This window comes from Dufourea novaeangliae, unplaced genomic scaffold, assembly GCF_001272555.1.
Source record: "Dufourea novaeangliae isolate 0120121106 unplaced genomic scaffold, ASM127255v1 scaffold16, whole genome shotgun sequence".
NCBI lineage: Eukaryota > Metazoa > Arthropoda > Insecta > Hymenoptera > Halictidae > Dufourea > Dufourea novaeangliae.
This window is the reverse complement of record NW_015373891.1, coordinates 2,927,877-2,945,395: the sequence shown is the minus strand read 5'-3', so window position 1 is coordinate 2,945,395 and position 17,519 is coordinate 2,927,877. Positions and strand designations below refer to the sequence as shown.

The 17,519-nt window shown below is 42.4% G+C and overlaps 1 protein-coding gene across 1 annotated transcript in view; it reads right to left on the bottom strand.

Moving 5' to 3' along the window:
• The window catches only part of LOC107188018 (protein dead ringer), a 161,531-nt gene that overhangs the window by 25,547 nt on the left and 118,465 nt on the right, over window positions 1-17,519 (bottom strand). The gene's annotated exons all lie outside the window — the stretch shown is intronic.

Sequence of the window (17,519 nt, the reverse complement as noted above, 5' to 3'; positions counted from 1 at the left end):
CGGTATTTGCACGCGGACGAAAAGGAACCCGGTCGCGATCACGGACACGAGGGATGCACGGATGAGAGGACTGTCAGGCAGTTGCCAACAACGTGGCGTGGCTTTGATGTGACGTAAAATGGCACGTTAACCGGTACTCTGTTCCTGTACGGCCGGGTTACTTCTCCAGCTTTGTTTCAATGTCAGTATAGGTATAACGCAACTGGAAAAGAAAATGGTAACAACATTCTATCTAGATCTAGATTGAAAATCAACTTCAAATCCTGCAGTTTAACAACGAATGCTTCCATCGTCAATCTACCTAGGTTCAGGACAATTTTTTTAATACGGATCATTAAGGTACCCAGGTAGCTGACAATTCTTTTAATTCGTATCACCATCAAACTATCTCTAGGTTGGCAACAATTTTTCTAATTTGGATCATCATAAAGCTACCTAGGTAGTCGACAATTCTTCTAATTCGTATCATCATCAAGTTATCTCTAGGTTGGAAACAATTTTTCTAATTGGCATCATCATAAAGCTACCTAGGTAGTCGACAATTCTTCTAATTCGTATCATCATCAAGCTATCTCTAGGTTGGTAACAATTTTTCTAATTGGGATCATCATCAAGGCACCTAGGTTAGCGATATTTCTTCTAATTGGGATCATCATCAAGCTCCCTAGGTAGTCAACAATTCCTCCAATCCGAATACTCCATACTTCCAACTTTTTATCTATTACAACATTCGACAAATGCAGTAACGTTACAATCATTTATGGATCGACAGTGGCTTTTCCATGCCCAAGGGAACGATCCAAAGAAAATCATTGACTTCTAACCACAAATTCTACACGCGTCGGAGGATTCAACGCGCGTTATTCTCGAGAATCGAAATGCTTCTGAGAAGCCGCGCGTCGACGACGCGGCTATTTACAGGGTTATAAAATGCCAATGCAGGCCGCGATACGGTGGCCTGGTCGCGTTATTGTCCGATGCCAGGCATAAATCAAGCGGCTTGTCGAGGCACGCAGAAATAACTTTCGATTCGAGCTTGTCATTCTGCCAGAATAATAAGGGTTTAAGTCCGTCGTTCCGACGGCCACCGTCGCGTCACGACCCAAATATTCCCTGCGTGTGCAACACCATGGCCGCGAGACGCGGCGTGCGTTTTCGTCTCTCTGTATTATTGCGACGCGGATTCGTCGGGGATCGTAAACGCGCGCCGATACGGACGCGAGCTTTAACGACGTTAATCGCGGAGAGGCGACTCGTCGCCGCTGTAATTACTCACACGACTCTGTACCTTTTTTTCTCGCGCGTATCCTGCTTTTGTCTTGGACGGAAAAGCTCGTTAAACGGCGTCGCGACGGCTGAAACCGCTGGAGCGTTCAGCTGTACTTCGAGGAATTGATCGACTCTTGATCATCTTGCAAGGTTTTCTTTTTACTTTGCTACCTTTGTTAATATGTATCTGGTTGTTATTGAAGAAACTTTCTTTATATAGAATAATTAATTTTTGGAATCGTTTAAATAATATTTTAACAGAAACACGCGTGTGTATAGTAAGTATGTATGAAGAAGTAATCCAAGGTTCCTTTTTTGTAAACTACTAGGAGAACTGAAATTCAAAATATTTTCCTACTCGTTTTTCCTTTACAAAATAGCGGTGTATGTGGAAGATTAGGAGAGGGGAATTTCATTGAAACAACGTTGGCTTGTAATTTTCTCGAAAGTATATACATAGTGAATTTAACAAAAGATAGTGTTAGTTACATTCTTATAGAGGAACACTGAATTCAGAATCACAGAAAGACAATGTGAGTAATAGATGATTGGAGATAATGAAACACTATAACAACATGAAAAGGGATACAAGCTACTGCTTGAACCCAATCAGGATATCCCTCTTCCCAGTTTTTTAATTGTTCAGCTGACCACTTCAAAATGTTTTTTATATGGGCGACATTCTACTTTAATAGTGGAACATTACAAGCCACACATCAGTATCATTGTGTCATTCGACCCCTGATGAAGCTTGCAAAATTCTAGGAAATTAATTCCATAAGGACACAGCTTACATACGAAGGCCTCAATAATGAGAAGAGTAGTCACACGAGTGACAATTTTTTTTATTAACACTATTTATTCACGAAGCACAGAATGCTCCATCACTCACGTTTTATACGACACGGATCGCAGTAGTTACGTGTCTGATAACGTCATCACCAGTGGAGTAGATCGTGGTAAAAGCTGGCACCAGTTTGGCTTGCCTCGTCGGTGAAACGAAAAGAGCACTACCTGGTCCACCCTACCAATCACAGTAATCTGGTTTCGAAATCTATCGAAGCGGTAGGATTCGAGGAATCACCGACTGCTTTCGTTCACCAGACTCGGCTTTCGCTAGGGGAAAAAGTGGCGTAAGAGGCCTCCTACCACTTGGTAAATTGATTTCAGGTACTGAAATAATTTGGCATAAATTTCAGTAATTCCCAATACTAAATGGTAGGAGCATGGTGAAGGCCCCATGGGCGTAGTCAGGTTATCAGTCAGGGGGGAGAATAAATATTAACACATCGACTGCCACAGTGAAAAAGGCTGTACGTAGTCAGACACTCTTTATTTTATTTTTAAATGCAAAGGAGGCTGTTGGTCGTGTTTCAAATTATACTGCAATATTAAATATTACACAAAAATTTTGTAATTCTGGAAAGGGGTGGACAATATCCAATTTTTTTCTTGTAGAGTGGGGTAAAAGCCACTTTTTCCTGGCTACGCCCATGAAAGGCTCTTTCCTCTATCTCACTTTTTCCCCTAATGCGAGGTTGCTCGTAAGTGTACCAAACGTAATTTACGAAAAGAAACAAAGCTTTCCCGTCTCCATCTCAAAGTATGTACTCGAATCCTCGAGAGAAAAGGCACAAGTCCTCCTCCGGGCGCAAGAGGCCAAGCTCGAGCAGCGAAAGAGCGGAGACAGAGAACGGTTCCTGGGGTGGGAGTAGGCGATATATCAAGAACCCCCAGAGCGATCGGCGCTGTTGTGAAATATTAATAAGCAAATTAGTTCAGACTTAGTGGCCCGCCAATACTAAACCGGCAGGATGGAAATGGCCGTTGGCCGTTCCACAACGCTCGTATTTCACTTCCCACGCCCGGGCCGCAGCGAGCGAGCGACTCGAGGCCGCAGAACGCGGAACCCGTTCTCCGATTTCTACTACCCTTTCCACCTCTTTCTCTCTTTTGCGCGCGGGCGCGTTTTGCTCCCGAGGTTCCATACATTTCCCCCCCTCCCCCCCATTCTGGTGTCTTCGTGACGTCGCGATCCGAACCGCTTCGAAATCGCGAAAAACTCGAACGGACATCGATCAATCGTCCTGGGCCGGACGATAATTCTTGTCACGGACCGTCGAAACGCGCGAGCGCAAGAGCTAGCTGACTCGACGGAGAGGGCGGGAAACGTTTGATGGGAAGTCGACGGCGAAGTCAGACTGTCGGGGGCAAGAATTCGACAATTACGTCACGGGGGGGGAACGTAACGGATGATCGGCGGAGAACGGGCTGGCGTCGAGACGTCTAGAATGTGCGAACGTCATCCTGCTAAATGCTTTTCGCTCGCCTCCGAGTGCTCCGGCATCGGCTCGCGTGTGCGCGGTGCTATCTATAGCACTGGAACGTGCCACGAAGAGCTGTGGCTCTGTTCTCTCTCTCTCTCTCTCTCTGTTTCAGTCTCTCCCTCTCGGACGCTGGAAGCCACCCGGTCACTTGTCCGCCGCTGGAAAATGTAGGTCGAATTCGAGCACGAGCGAGCAACTAATTGGACAGGTGTACCAAACGACGACGCCTGCTACCTCCCCCGTGACTTGCGTCCGATACTTACTGCCTTGTTCCCCAGGATCGTGTCTGGGATTTCGTCTTGGAATACCCTGTCGCGAGCCTCTGGTCTTTTTTAGTGTGAATGTTTCTCCATTAGGAAACTCTTACACGATTTTTTTTATGACTTCATTCTGAAGGATTTCTGTATCGTTAATATTTTCCTGGATACAAAAGGAATTCTATTCTTATGACGAGTGTTAGATTTATTGTAAATCTTAAATATGTTAATACCAGTGGAAGAGTGTTTCACGTCGACTCAAAGAAAAGGAATAATATACATGTTTATTGAATTCAGTTTGAAATCGTTGTCATGTGTCTGACTCGATGTTGTACGGCAAGGGGTTAAACGATCTTTAGATGATGCGAATTTATCGTTGATTCAAGGTGTACGATAAGTTGCAAAGACAGATTGACAGATTTCTAAAATGTCGTACAACTGTGTCACAAATGTTACAACTGTCTTTCAAACGGTTGAAGCAACTTATGTTGTATAATTAGTTGTACGATAAATCGAGACGATAGTTTAAGATTTTCACCAAGTGGCTTCGGTGGGTCAAGTCGAACGAAGAGATAATCTAGTCAAGATGTTCCTCTAATTTTCAGGATACAGTAAATCGTCGATGAATGTTCGAAGTAATGGCCATATGCGACTGAAACAAGTGTCATTGGCTTCAAAATTCGAAGATCTATCACTGTATTAAATCTCATTAAAAAGTCAGCCTTCCACCTGTGGACGTTTCTGAGGGTCCTTCAAACACTCATCGAGGATTTACTGTATATCCTCTTGTTAGAATATCAGCTTCCTGCAAGACCATTCAGTAAAATAGTTGCCCCGTTACGAAATAAAATAGACAATTTCTATGGTCAGAAGCGTAGGAGATAAATTCGCTGGATAAAGAATCCGTTTTCACTCAAAGTCGAACTCCGACGTGATTTTTTGCCCGGTAAAAATGACACAATTTCCATGGGCACGACCGTACGTGGTTGCGTGGCCGATCGGGCAGCTACCGGTCTACGGAATGTCGGTCGGTTCGGTCAGATCTCATCGGATTCGCATTATAATAATTAATGTCGAAGGAATTTTCGGGTTTCTGCACGAAAACGCGATCATCACACCGCACGTCGTCCCGGGCCCCCGGTTGGCTCGCTCCAAGGCATCAATCATCAGCGGGGGCACGTCGTTATATTCTGGCATTCCGAATAATTGCCCGATGATTGCTCAACCCCTTTTTTTTTTCTCTTTTTCCCTATCTCTCTCTCCGTGGCTGAACAGAGTGGAGATCCACGACACGCCCCCCTCCCCCTTTCTCCACCGTCCAAGGACCACTAATCAAACCTTATCACGAAACTTCTCGGAAATTATTGACGATAGAAAAACCGTTTCTCCGATTCACCAGGCGCCCTGGGAGTGATCGATACGAGAGGGGGTGGGGGAGTAGGAGGATGAGGAGAACCGGTGGAGCGTGCGAAGCAATTAAACCGACGGAAGCCGAAACACGCCGAGACGTAAACGGCGGGGAACACAGACACTCGCGCGCCCCCGGTTTTCAATTTCCGAATTCTTCGCGAAACGATCCTAGCACCGACCGAGACGGCCCGGTATGCTATACATATACGTTTGCTTTCGTGTCGGGCGAGATAAACCCCGAAAATGGTGCACGACACACCCCCATGACTCGACTGGTACCGTTTGGAAGACCATCCGCAACCCCCGAATCCTGTAATACCGAACGTAACTTCAGGCAAAAATTGTTAAACAGTTCTCGATCCTGGAAAGTAACTAACTTTGTGGATTTGTTAATTTCTGACGGTACGCAGAAAAAATAGCGATAGGATGTGTTATGATAATAAGAAAAACAAAATAAAGGGATAAGGATAAGATGCAATTAAATCGTAAGGTCAATGTCCCTATTTTTAATCATATAAGAGTTCTGCTATCGCAGAAATTGATTTTTATTATTTATTTATGCAACAAGCGATAAGAGAATTTATTAGATATAAAATTTAAACTTCCCTTTATGATTAAATATAAATTAAAGTATTTTTAAAAACATTTCAACTTAATAATAGTTAATTTAATATAAAGTATAAACTGTTCCTATTTTTGGTCAGCAAAAATGGAAGTGCCAAAACCAAACTTTGGCGAACAATGCTAAAGATTCCGTAAGCTTTGTTCATATATTCGCCCTTAGTAACTTTTTAAACTCAATTTATTTATCTTATTCTCATCTATTCCCCTGCATCCTCTCCATATCATTTACTAAAACACTAAAAAACATATAATCGGCCAGTAATAGGCAACTTTCCGAATGCATGTATACATACAGGGTGTTAATTTTAACTCGAGCACCTAAATTATTTTCGCTACTATTGTAAGTAAGAAAAAATTACTAAATAAGATGTACATGGTTTTAAAGTGTGCATCTGATGGTGATAAAAAATCCTGCGAAGTTCATTTTAACAGCTTTTTCAAGGTCATCGTATTTTTTTTGCATATTAACATGTATTTTTTATAACGCGATGTGTTTGTTGGCGTCAAGATGAGTTCAACGATCAACACACCATAACCTTGAAGTGGCCTTAAAGGCGAAGAAATCAGCTTGAAAAATGCAGAAATAAATAAACAAAATAAGGAGTAAAAAACATTTTATCACAATCAGATGCACGCCTTAAAACCATGTACATCCTATCTAGTCATTTTCTCTTACTTTCAATAGTAGCACAAAAATTTAAGTGCTCGAGTTAAAATTAACCCCCCGTATATACACCTTTCTAGCAGTCAAAGGGTTAATCGAAATATCAACAAACCCATTGATTATTACTCAAACTAAAAAATGGATGTCACAAGAATTCCTTTCAGAACTTTCAGGAAACAGTAAAACTCACTCGATACAATTGCAAATTGCCAAAAGAAAATATATTAAAAGCAAGTGATTACTGTTCAAGTCTAAAGAGTGCTCTCTGCCATTGACCAAACCGAGGGAGAAAGGCAGACAGAAAGAGATTTCTCTGGGGGATGACCAGAGAGGATCGTTTTCGGTTTCTCGGTGGAGCATGGGTCCGTGCAATCCTTTGCCAGCTACCAGAAGAGAGGACGTGCACCGTGCGCAGGATCCTGTAATCCCGACATAATCCCGATTTAAGACCCTCTAAAAACAGCGGGTGGCCTTAAGCAGCCTGATCCCGTGATCGGCCGGGGGAGGCCGAGAGGGTAGTACACCGTTCAACGCCGCGAGTCCGCTTCGAAATCCGTATTGGGCCTCTTTCTCTTTCTCCCCCCCATCCCCCTCACTCTATCCCCGTTTCCGAGAAAGCATTTGGAGGTGGTTTACGAGCGATCCGTCAAAGAGGAAATCCATCACTCGCAGGAACCGGCGGAGAGAGTCCGCCCATCCCCGGGACGTCGACGAAGCCGCGCGTCCGACGCGCCTAGGACTTTATTTCGTTTTATGGACGGTAACCGTGGATGGGTGTTTATGGACAAGCTGAATTGACTCTGTCCGTCTGTCGTCGTCGAATGTCCAAACGGCTCTCCGGCACGTACATTTGCTCGACAAGGTCGTAAACGCGATAAAACGACATTGGAGCGGCTCGCGGGGATACAAATAAAGGTAGAAACACGGAGGTGTTTCGCTTTGGGAGGGGAAAAAGACTCCAGTGGAGAGCTTATAGTGTGTGTCTCCCTCTCTCATAGTTTCCTGGAACGATTCGACCACGAAGATGCCGTTATCGCCTGGTATCTTCGAATCGGTACGTTCGACGCTTCGATTTCACACGCGGTTAACGGTATCGATCTGTGGCCGCTACGTTTGCGGATTCAATTGTCGCGGCCCTGCGGGTCTTTGGAGAGGAAGGGAAAGGGGGTCGGAGAACACTTGTTCGTTTCAGGGTTTTCGGCTCTCCTGTATAGCCTGAATCAGTGATTTATGATTGATGGTGTGACCATGTGCTGTCAAAATTATGTCTAGACTGCGGATTTTATGCATTTATAGCCTACAGGGATCTGTCAAATACAGTATAAAACAAAAGTTTTGTCAGATTCAGTTTTCTAGTTTATTCCAAACCTAATATGATACTTAAGAAAATAAAGAAATTCCTAGATTTGCTCTTCCTTGTATAAATTGCTTTGGAAAATACCATTTTGCATAAAAATCCGCAGTCTAATTATGTCACTGGCGTAAGTACGCTCACGAGTAAACTCGGCTTCTGCTAGGGGAAAAAGTGGCGAAGGGGGCGGGCTTCGTTCCATTTTGCATAAAAATCCGCAGTCTAATTATGTCACTGGCGTAAGTACGCTCACGAGTAAACTAGGCTTCCGCTAGGGGAAAAAGTGGCGAAGGGGGCGGGCTTCGCACCACTTGATAAATTTATTTCAACTACTGAAATAAATGTTAAATCGAATGTTAATTTGGCATAAATTTCAATAATTCCCAATACCAAGTAGTAAGAGACTTTCCTACGTTACTTTTTCCCCTAATCAAATGGTAGAAGGCCCTTCTCTTACGTCACTTTTTCTGAGTAAAGAGACTGCGTTTTTACTAAAAGAAACTTACGGAATCTTTAATACTGTTCGCCAAAGTTTGGTTTTGACACTTCTATTTTTGCTGAGCAGAAATAGGGACATTTTGTACTTTATATTAAATTAACTATTATTAAATTAAAATGTTTTTACAAATCCCTTTATTTCAATTTAATTATAAAGGGACGTTTAAATTTTATATCTAATAGGTTCTTTTGTCGATTGTTGCAAAAATAAATAATAAAAATCAATTTCTGCGATAGCAGAACTCTTACATCTTTAGAAATAGGGACATTGTCCTTAAATGCATAAAATCCGCAGTCTAATGATACGAAATACCACCAAAGGAAGGCATCACGGTTGCAAATGGAATGGGTCCCAAAAGCGAGAAGAACCAATACAGAAGGGCCTAGTTTCTCAAGCCGTTTCGAATGTTCCTAGAATCGTTTAATTAATCGATCCATTTCCACGTGGAGGAGAGATCAGAGGAACGGAGAGGTCTCGTTTCTCGGGCTGTTCTTGCGTCCCACAAAGCCGCGCGCGATAGACCATACCCGTAGCGGCAAGAGATCGTAAACCGTCCGGGAATGGATCTGCTCGAATAAAAGTAAAATAGCGTCGTACCAAAGGAGCTGCCTTTCGGCACAGAGGAGCAGCGCCTCTTCTCTCCCTCCCCTCAAGACTTTTATAGCCGTCCCTTTGGACCGGTAGAAGATCGATTCTTGGTAACGTTACAACCCGTATGAATTTTAATATTTATTACGTAATAAAGCTTCTCGAGAGGGAGAGAGAGAGGAAACGTACCCCGATTCGTTGAGCCATTAAGCTCGGTGCACACGAGCGATGCAATGTCGTTGCGATTTCGTGGCTCCAGCGATTGCTTGCAATGCACGACTGGTAATATTTGCAAAATTCTACCGAGTAATTGGAATTTCATTTTTTCCCTGTGGTGTCGTAGCGAAATCGCTTGAAATTATATATACCGCTTCATTATCGTCGTGAGCACAAAGCTTTGATTTTTGATCAGCAATGCTTGTGTATACTTTGTCCTGAATTCTCACTTTATCTTGCTCTAGGGTGTTCAAATTAAGCTCTGAAACTACATACGATGGCATATCATGCTATACCATCATACTATAGGTCGTTGTATTCGTCCTCCTATTAACAAAAATAAGCATTGACCTCGAAAAAAACTCAAGGTCACCTTGTCATATAAAAAAATAAAATTGTATCCCTCCGATGCACCTCTTAAATACAGAATTCATTAAAACTTTTTCTGACACAATCAATAGGTAACAAGTTATAGATAATATTTCTTATTGACACACCCTGTATATATAATTATTGTACAAATACGTTTCATCCATATGTGGCCGTTAATTTCTGAAATATTTAATGTTCATTGCCGACGAGCCTTCGAACACTCATCGAGAATTTACTGTATATTATTTAATACGTCCTTGCCCGATTTTTCGTCTCTATTGCTCGAGTCCCCACCAATGACGCAGATCTGCGACAACGGGCGTCGACGTGTTAAACAAGACTTTCGATCGAGACGAAACGGAGTTCCTCGCTGTGCGTCGCGTATACTTTCAATTTGCATCTGAAAAGACCGTCGAAGGCCAGGGCGTCCACAGAACGCGCGGAGACTATTTTCGCGATAGCGCAGCTCGCGCGCGCGTCGTTGCGAGGTGAAGTCAACGTTCCAAACTAGTTGCCACATGCCGTGACGACGCGCAGTTATCGAGTAACGGGCGTACGAACGTGCTCCCGGCACAAAATACCGAATAATAAGAAAAAGACGGAGGGGAAAAACGTGGGGAACAGAGAGAGAAGGGTAAAAAGGGGTGGTGGGAGGGGGAACGCGCGCGCGGGCAAAATCACGTCGCCTTCCATCGCGCATGCGCGTTGCATAATGAACCAGGAGCGTTTACGTGCGTTTCCGGGCGTATGAAGACGCGATGTCGCGGATTTGCGAGCCGATGGACGAGCAAAGTTTTTAAATAACGCGAACGGTAACGGCTGTGCGGCACGGTAACCGTAAACCAATTTTGGGATGAAGCTTTCGTTTGGGCGGAAGGTGAAACCCCTGGCGGGAGAGGTTAGGTCTCACGTGAGCCAAGGTTAGAGCAAATAGGGGATTGTAATTTTGAACCGACTGGGTAGGGATGTAGCAGTTGTTAGTGTTTTAGAAAATATTAGAATTGTCTAGGAGTCGTGACTTGGTTTAATACGTTCGCTCCTCGAATTTAAACGATAATTGTGTCGTTGTTGCCGTGACAACTGCTGTTTTAAATTTGACTGCGAATTTATGGTGGTACCCTCTGGTGGACGGGTAAAAGAGTGTAGGTCAGAATTAAATATTAGCTAATAATTCTGACTTATACCCATTTGCCCGCCCAACAGAGATATTAACGTTACATAGTAAATTATTTAAGATGCAAATTTTTAAACTATTAAAATTTCTAAATCAACTAATTTCTTCATATTCATTTTGCAATAAAAGGTCTGAAAGTTCTGAGAAAATGCATTGTTCTAACACTTCAATCATCGTTATAAGAGGGTCCTAACCACTTACTTTTGTAATTCTAGTCTTAAATTACAATTAATATTATTATTACTAGTCTACTCTTGTCGAGTGAAAATCAAAGCTTTTACATTTACCTAATACAAATTTTCAACTCCTGACACTTTCCTTGCAGGGGTGCGACACAAGTAAATCATAAAATAATTGTAATAATTTCTTCTCCAATAAAACGTTTACGTACAAAAATTCAGCTCTGCTCAACGTCTCAATTGTCCGGTTCAGGTATGTACGGGGCTTTCGTTTCTCAAGTCACCGCGTAAATGGCGCGATAACCAAAGGGGGAACGGGCCGTAGTACAAAGTATCCGCGAGGGCGAAGAGGAGGCGCGAGAACGGAGCTGCGACACAGGCCCATGTAACCCGTTGTGTACGCAGACGGCACGCACGGCGTGCCTGTTCACAAGTGTGTAGCGAAAAGTGTTTGTGCCGGACACGTGTTCCAAGCGTACGCTAACGCGTTACCCAGCGCGCCCCGTAAAAAGGTACTTTTCTTCAGAACGGTCGTAACACGGCCGGATTGTGAACATACACGTCGCAACGCACTTTCATATCCCCCTGGGCTCACCTATTAAGATATTATTTTGAGCTTTCCTGGTCGCGATAAAGCTCCTAAAGCTAATGAACTACAAGCGTAATACAACGGAGATTCAGATGGAAAGATGTCATTTGGAGTTACAGGAACGTTTCTAACACTAGAACTACCGATGATATATTATTCTTATCGATAAACACGGGAAAAGTTGTGAAATATATAAATTTATAGATTAAGGAGTAAGGTGTTCCGCGGAGCAAAACGAAGAACTTGTAACAAAAGAATTCCGTAGAACAGCATTGTCCACAGGTGGACCCTATTGTCATACTAATTGAGGACAGCGGTAGGAATAAAAGACAGAGAACCAAAGGATATTTAGCTTGCACGAAGATCATGACATTTCAAATTTACTTTCCTTTAGAACGTATGCAGAGGAGGGAAAGCAAGATCTATTCACGAGTGAAGCTTATACAGCGCTACTATTACGTCTAGAAATAAGCAATCCACCATTTTCTGACGAAATCTGTACAATTCGCTTCTATGGGCGCCAAGGATCTATACTCTTAGATTTGTGTTCGTAATTTTTTTCCAGCATCCTATACGCCATTTTTTCACAACATAGAGTTGGGAAGACATTTTCCATTTAACCCTCCGTGATCCTCCTGAGTTTTTAATGGCACAAGTGAAATTTGGCGCTCAAATATCTCCGAAACGAAGGTATTGTTATTAAAAGACCTTTTAAAACTATTGGATCTTGTAATAAAAATTCTGGGAAGTATTCCTGAACTTTTTGCGATTTTTGGAAGCCTATAAAAAATATAAGTCTGGACATAAAAGACACAGAGGGGTGATCAAAGAAGTAAAAATAATGGGGGTCACGGAGGGTTAAAATATACTGTTTTAGAATTATAAATATAGTGGATTACCTATTAGTACACTTAACATGTAGCCACGACACGTCCAAATCGTTGCTTCTGCTCTTACCCCTTCGATGATTTTTTAATACCTTGTCAAGGTCATCACCGTGAGTGGTATTGTGAAGGTTTTAGTTGGGGGTCGTTCTTTGTAAAAAAGATATTATCAAAAAAATTTAGTATAGTACTTTAGTAGTATTGAGAAGTAAAATGGCCGATGACCTTGACATATTTCGACAAGGTCACCCTTTTGACTGACCTTCAGAAAGTTTCAGTTATCAAATGTAGTTTATTTCAAAGTTATTAAGAGAACAATGACACCTTATTTTTAACTGTCTCTAACCAACTTTGAATGATTTTTTTTCTTGAACTGTCTGTAACCAACTTTGAATAACTTTTGGTTATTAATAATAGTTAGCAATTTCACGAAGATGTGTTTTTGACTTCAGGGCATCGAAATCGGTGAGAAGACCAAACTTCTAAATGACTGTCTCCCTAAAATTTTCGATAATAACTTTTTTACAAACGACGACCCCAAACCAAAACCTTCACAACACTACTCAGGTTGAAAACCTTGCCAACGAATTAAAAAATTATGTATTTATTGTAAGTATTTACCAGAAACAAAACAGGAGCAGAGAGAGATATTGTGTATCGGGAGGCGCGAAAGCCGCTTATCGGCGCTGCTCGATGAAATTGAGCGGGCATATTGAAGCGTGAAGAGGCTCGTGGGAGTGTTGGCGCGTAACTGTCGGCCCCGGAGGACCCATCCACGGTTAGAATGAAGAACGCCGAGGCGCGGTTCGATGGAGGGGAGGGAGGGGCCCAGGAGGAGTAAGATAATAACGCATTCGACAGAGAATGGCATTGCTCCTCGCGCGCCCCCCGGTCGTCCGCGGCGTAGTATGAATTACATCGGCGATTGAAACTCGTTCGCGATGAAAAAAGGCAAGCAACCAACCGGACCGACCAACCGGAGGAGACCTCGGGCTGTCCGGTGGTGCCAGGATTTGCATATTAAATGGCTTGAGATTTATAACGGTCGGCCCCGGAGAGGTGCCAGCAATACGCGCGATAAATAAAGAACGTTCCTCTTCGATAGACGTCGGGCGAACGCGTGACTGCTGGCCGCGGCTCCTCGCGATCCTCTCGATCGTTTTGACGGGCACGATCGAAAACAATGAAGTTAATCGCGATAGATCATCGATCTCCGCCAGCGAGACCGGCCGACTGTTTTTTTTCTTTTTGCGAACTTTTTGTCGTTGGTGAACTGCGTTGATGGAAAAGCAATGCAACTTTTTGGGGCCTGATACCCATATACAATGAAAGTCAAAACTAAGTGTACGCTTTATAAAAGTGAGGTCCTTGGGAATACTTCTGTAGCGTCCTACTGTTGCATGATCATGGCAGTAGTGCAATTGGATATAATTTTCTGAACATTTCCGGGAGGCACAGGCAGGCACAACATTTGAGAAAAAAAATTCAGAGCTATAACCTACGAAATTTTGTAAATATCGTTAAACATGGTGAATGTACTATTATAGTTTAGGGCAGTATTGTAACCTCTGGTGTAGGACAGTTGGTTTTTATTCATGGTAAATACTATGGACAAATTTGTCACATTTTTTGTAAACACCGTTTATATTTTTATGGTGGTGATTCTACGAATGATCAATATTATCGATGCTGTTGTTGTAAAGAAAATTATTGGAATAATGGTCCTTAAAATGGACCAGATTACTAGATTGAGCCCTTAGAATTTGAAGCCTAAATTAATAGAAATTAGTTAATACTATAGTTCAGCAATAATTTTGTTTGCAACAATAGGCATCGCTCGACAATATCTTTGTTATTCTATCATTATTTACTAACTAACCAGGATCAATCTTATCAGTGTACATAAACATATAATGACCTATAATAAAAAAGTCGCATAAGTATAGAAGAATCTCCCCTAAAGTGACAAAAGAACCCCAAGAAAATCTAGTCGCATAGCAATACAACGTTCATACCTTTCTCTAAATTCAAACAATTTCCAACAAGTGTTAATTTACTTTCTAAGACAGTATTTAATCAAAATTTTATTAATTACCAACTCAGTGACCATCAATTCCTGAAAGTGCATCGGCGAATCAAGAATGCTCGAAATCGAGCTGTGTTCTTCAAAAGCTACCAACGTCAGGAGAGGCGTCGTTTCTCCCGAGACGAACCGGTTCTCAGTTAACGTCCGAGTTATCGCTCTCCCCGTGATTACGATCCGTTTACGCGAATTCGTGCGTTCCGGTTGCCAGGTCGGCCCTTTTGATACGGGAACAGCGCGGGACACTTTGTAGCTGAATACGACCGCCTACTGTCCATCCCCGCGCCGAATTTAGAGGTCCACGGGAAGATAAGCGACGCGAAACACCGGCTCTCGATCCTCGTTTCACGAGGGGTTACGCGATAAAACAGCCGGACAGAAACTCTCTGTCGATGATTAATTTTACGACCGTTAATTAAGATAATCCAGTCGTAGCTGCCAGACGGAACGGACGAGTCCGTATTCGAGACCTGCGTCGCGCACAGTGGGACAGAATGGCGATCTAGCAAAATTTCATTGAAAAAATGACAAGCTTGCATACAATGGGGGACAAAAGTATTCGTACACCCTTTAAAACGGAACAACTTTCTTCAAATTGGTCCGATCTTCAATCGTTTATATCTCATAACAACGTTAACCGATTTTGATGAAATTTTCAACATGTATATAACTAACATAAATCATCGATATGTATTTATTAAAGTTTCATTACAGTTTGAAATAAAAACGTTGTAAATACCTTAAAGGTTACCACCTTTACTATTTTCTTCGCGATTCGGACCAACTGCAACTTTTTCAAAATTTCTTTTACACATCATTTAGTAAAATAATGTTCCTAACTTCACAAAAGAACTTTTTCTCGAACGATCTTTTCCAAATTCTGAAGCCAATGATATTTGAAGAGTCCAGGGGAAAAACGTCCAATTAGATAGATCAAAGTCTGGACTATAAAAACAAATTTCAGTTTCACAAAATCTTTAAACGTTTAACGTTCTTCAAAATATTCAGATACAGACTATAAAAAAGAGGAATATTCAATTTTTTACGGTGTATAATGAGGAGGAGCTCACAGAGTTTGTTTTTCGAATACTAAAAATTTTACTTTCCGTGACTAGGATCGTTTTTCCTTTAGACTCTTCATTTGTTTCAGCCGCATATGGCCATTATTTTACGAAATATTTAATGTTCAGTGCCAAAGTGCCTCCGAGCACTCATCGACGATTTACCGTATTCGCCGCACCACCCAACTAGCTCGGAACTGTTCAGACGTTCGACGAGAAATGTGTGAATCGTTCCTGAACGTTTTCAATTTGTCGTTATCGCACGAATCGAGAATGGTTCACTCTGTTACGATCGATTCACGGCAATTAAAGACGATAGGCGCGGAGGCGCGAAGAACCGCGAGATAGGCCAGCGCTCTCTCCGCTGGGAGGGCCGATAACAAACACAGATTGCCGATGGCAATCGACTAATGTAGCGGGATTTGATGAATGGTCTTTTATATACACGGACGTGGCCGAGGTGTTATGAATCGCGTTAGCATCGTATCATTGTTCGCGCGTCGGGCACAATAACGGGCCCCGCGGGTGGGAAGCCGTACAGCCTTTCCCTTCCGAGCGTCTAAGCCCCCCTCCTTTCATTCTGTCTCGCTGCTGGGCCCCTGTTTCCGCGCGATTTTAATCGACCTCGTAAAGACCGGATCATCGGAGTCGATCAATCGGCGGTGATTGGGAATTTATACACGGCTCGATGCTCGCCTCGACTCCATCGCCCTTTTGTCCGCGAGATATAATTTCTGAAATACGATCGACCCTGCCACCTCACTCGTATTTCTTCAGGGTTGTTCGCATCCTTTCATGGTATAATAGCGAGTAACAACGTGACTCCTCTTTGGACAATGTAGAGGCAAGACCAAAGTTATTTATTCCGGTGAGTTTGTGGATTATAGTTTTGATGCTTGACACTTTAGGACGGTGAGACCCATTGCTAGGTCATTCGGTGATTTGATGACGTGACTCATCGGTGGGTCAACGCAGGCAAACTATTTAGAATAATGAGGGAAATTAATGCAATGTGGCATTAACACCGCATGTAGTAGCACATTGTTTTGTTATTTTTGATTGAAGAAAGATGTTGGTATACGTACGTAAGGGGTAAAGGTTTAAGTAATGTGTTTACGACTGACGATGACAGGTAATAGTACTGGTACGACCTTGTACCACCCTCCAGTGGTGGGGATAACGTCTGGACAATAATCGTGTAGAACAAGCCAGACGATTATTGAGAGGAATCTGTAGAGTCTTTAATAAGATAAATAGGATCCCATTTGAATTTGTTTTCTGTAAATTAGTTCATGAAAAACTGTATTTGCATAAACTTTTGCAATCTAATAATAACTCGTTAGGATTTCCTTCATATTTCAGAAATCGCTCGAGTTTCTCTTGTATTATCTATAGAAAGGGATAAATAGCGTAATTACGATTGATTTTCCGTCCAAGTCGAGAACGTCAACTACCGTGCAAACTCGGTTAATTGATTCCGAGGCGGAAAATCTCCTGGAAGCACCGTGGATCTCATCTTCTCTAATTATTACCGCGGAGATGGATACAATAATAGCTCGGTCTCAGGCTCGAAGTCGCAAGGTCCGAGGGAAAAAAAGAAAAAGGAAGCAGACGATGGCTGGGCGCATCGCTGGCGCGGTTGATTGATGGACGCGTCACAGCATTTCTAATTAGAGACCGACGTTTCCGGTTCTTTGACTAGTGGCTGAACTTCAGGATCGCTTTGTAATCGAACCTTAAACTTACTGCCTCTATCTTCTGCTTCTACGCGACATACTTAACGAAGAGGCCAACAATTGACAAATTACAAATTTAATGAATTTCAATTTTCTCTAGCTAGTTACGTAGAAATCCACGGTCATACTGCCAGAAAATCGCAAGTAAACGGATTTAAAAATAAAAAAATTCTACTGGCTGATTGGAAGAAAGTCTAGACTAACACTAAAGAATAATATTTTGGCATACAAGAATA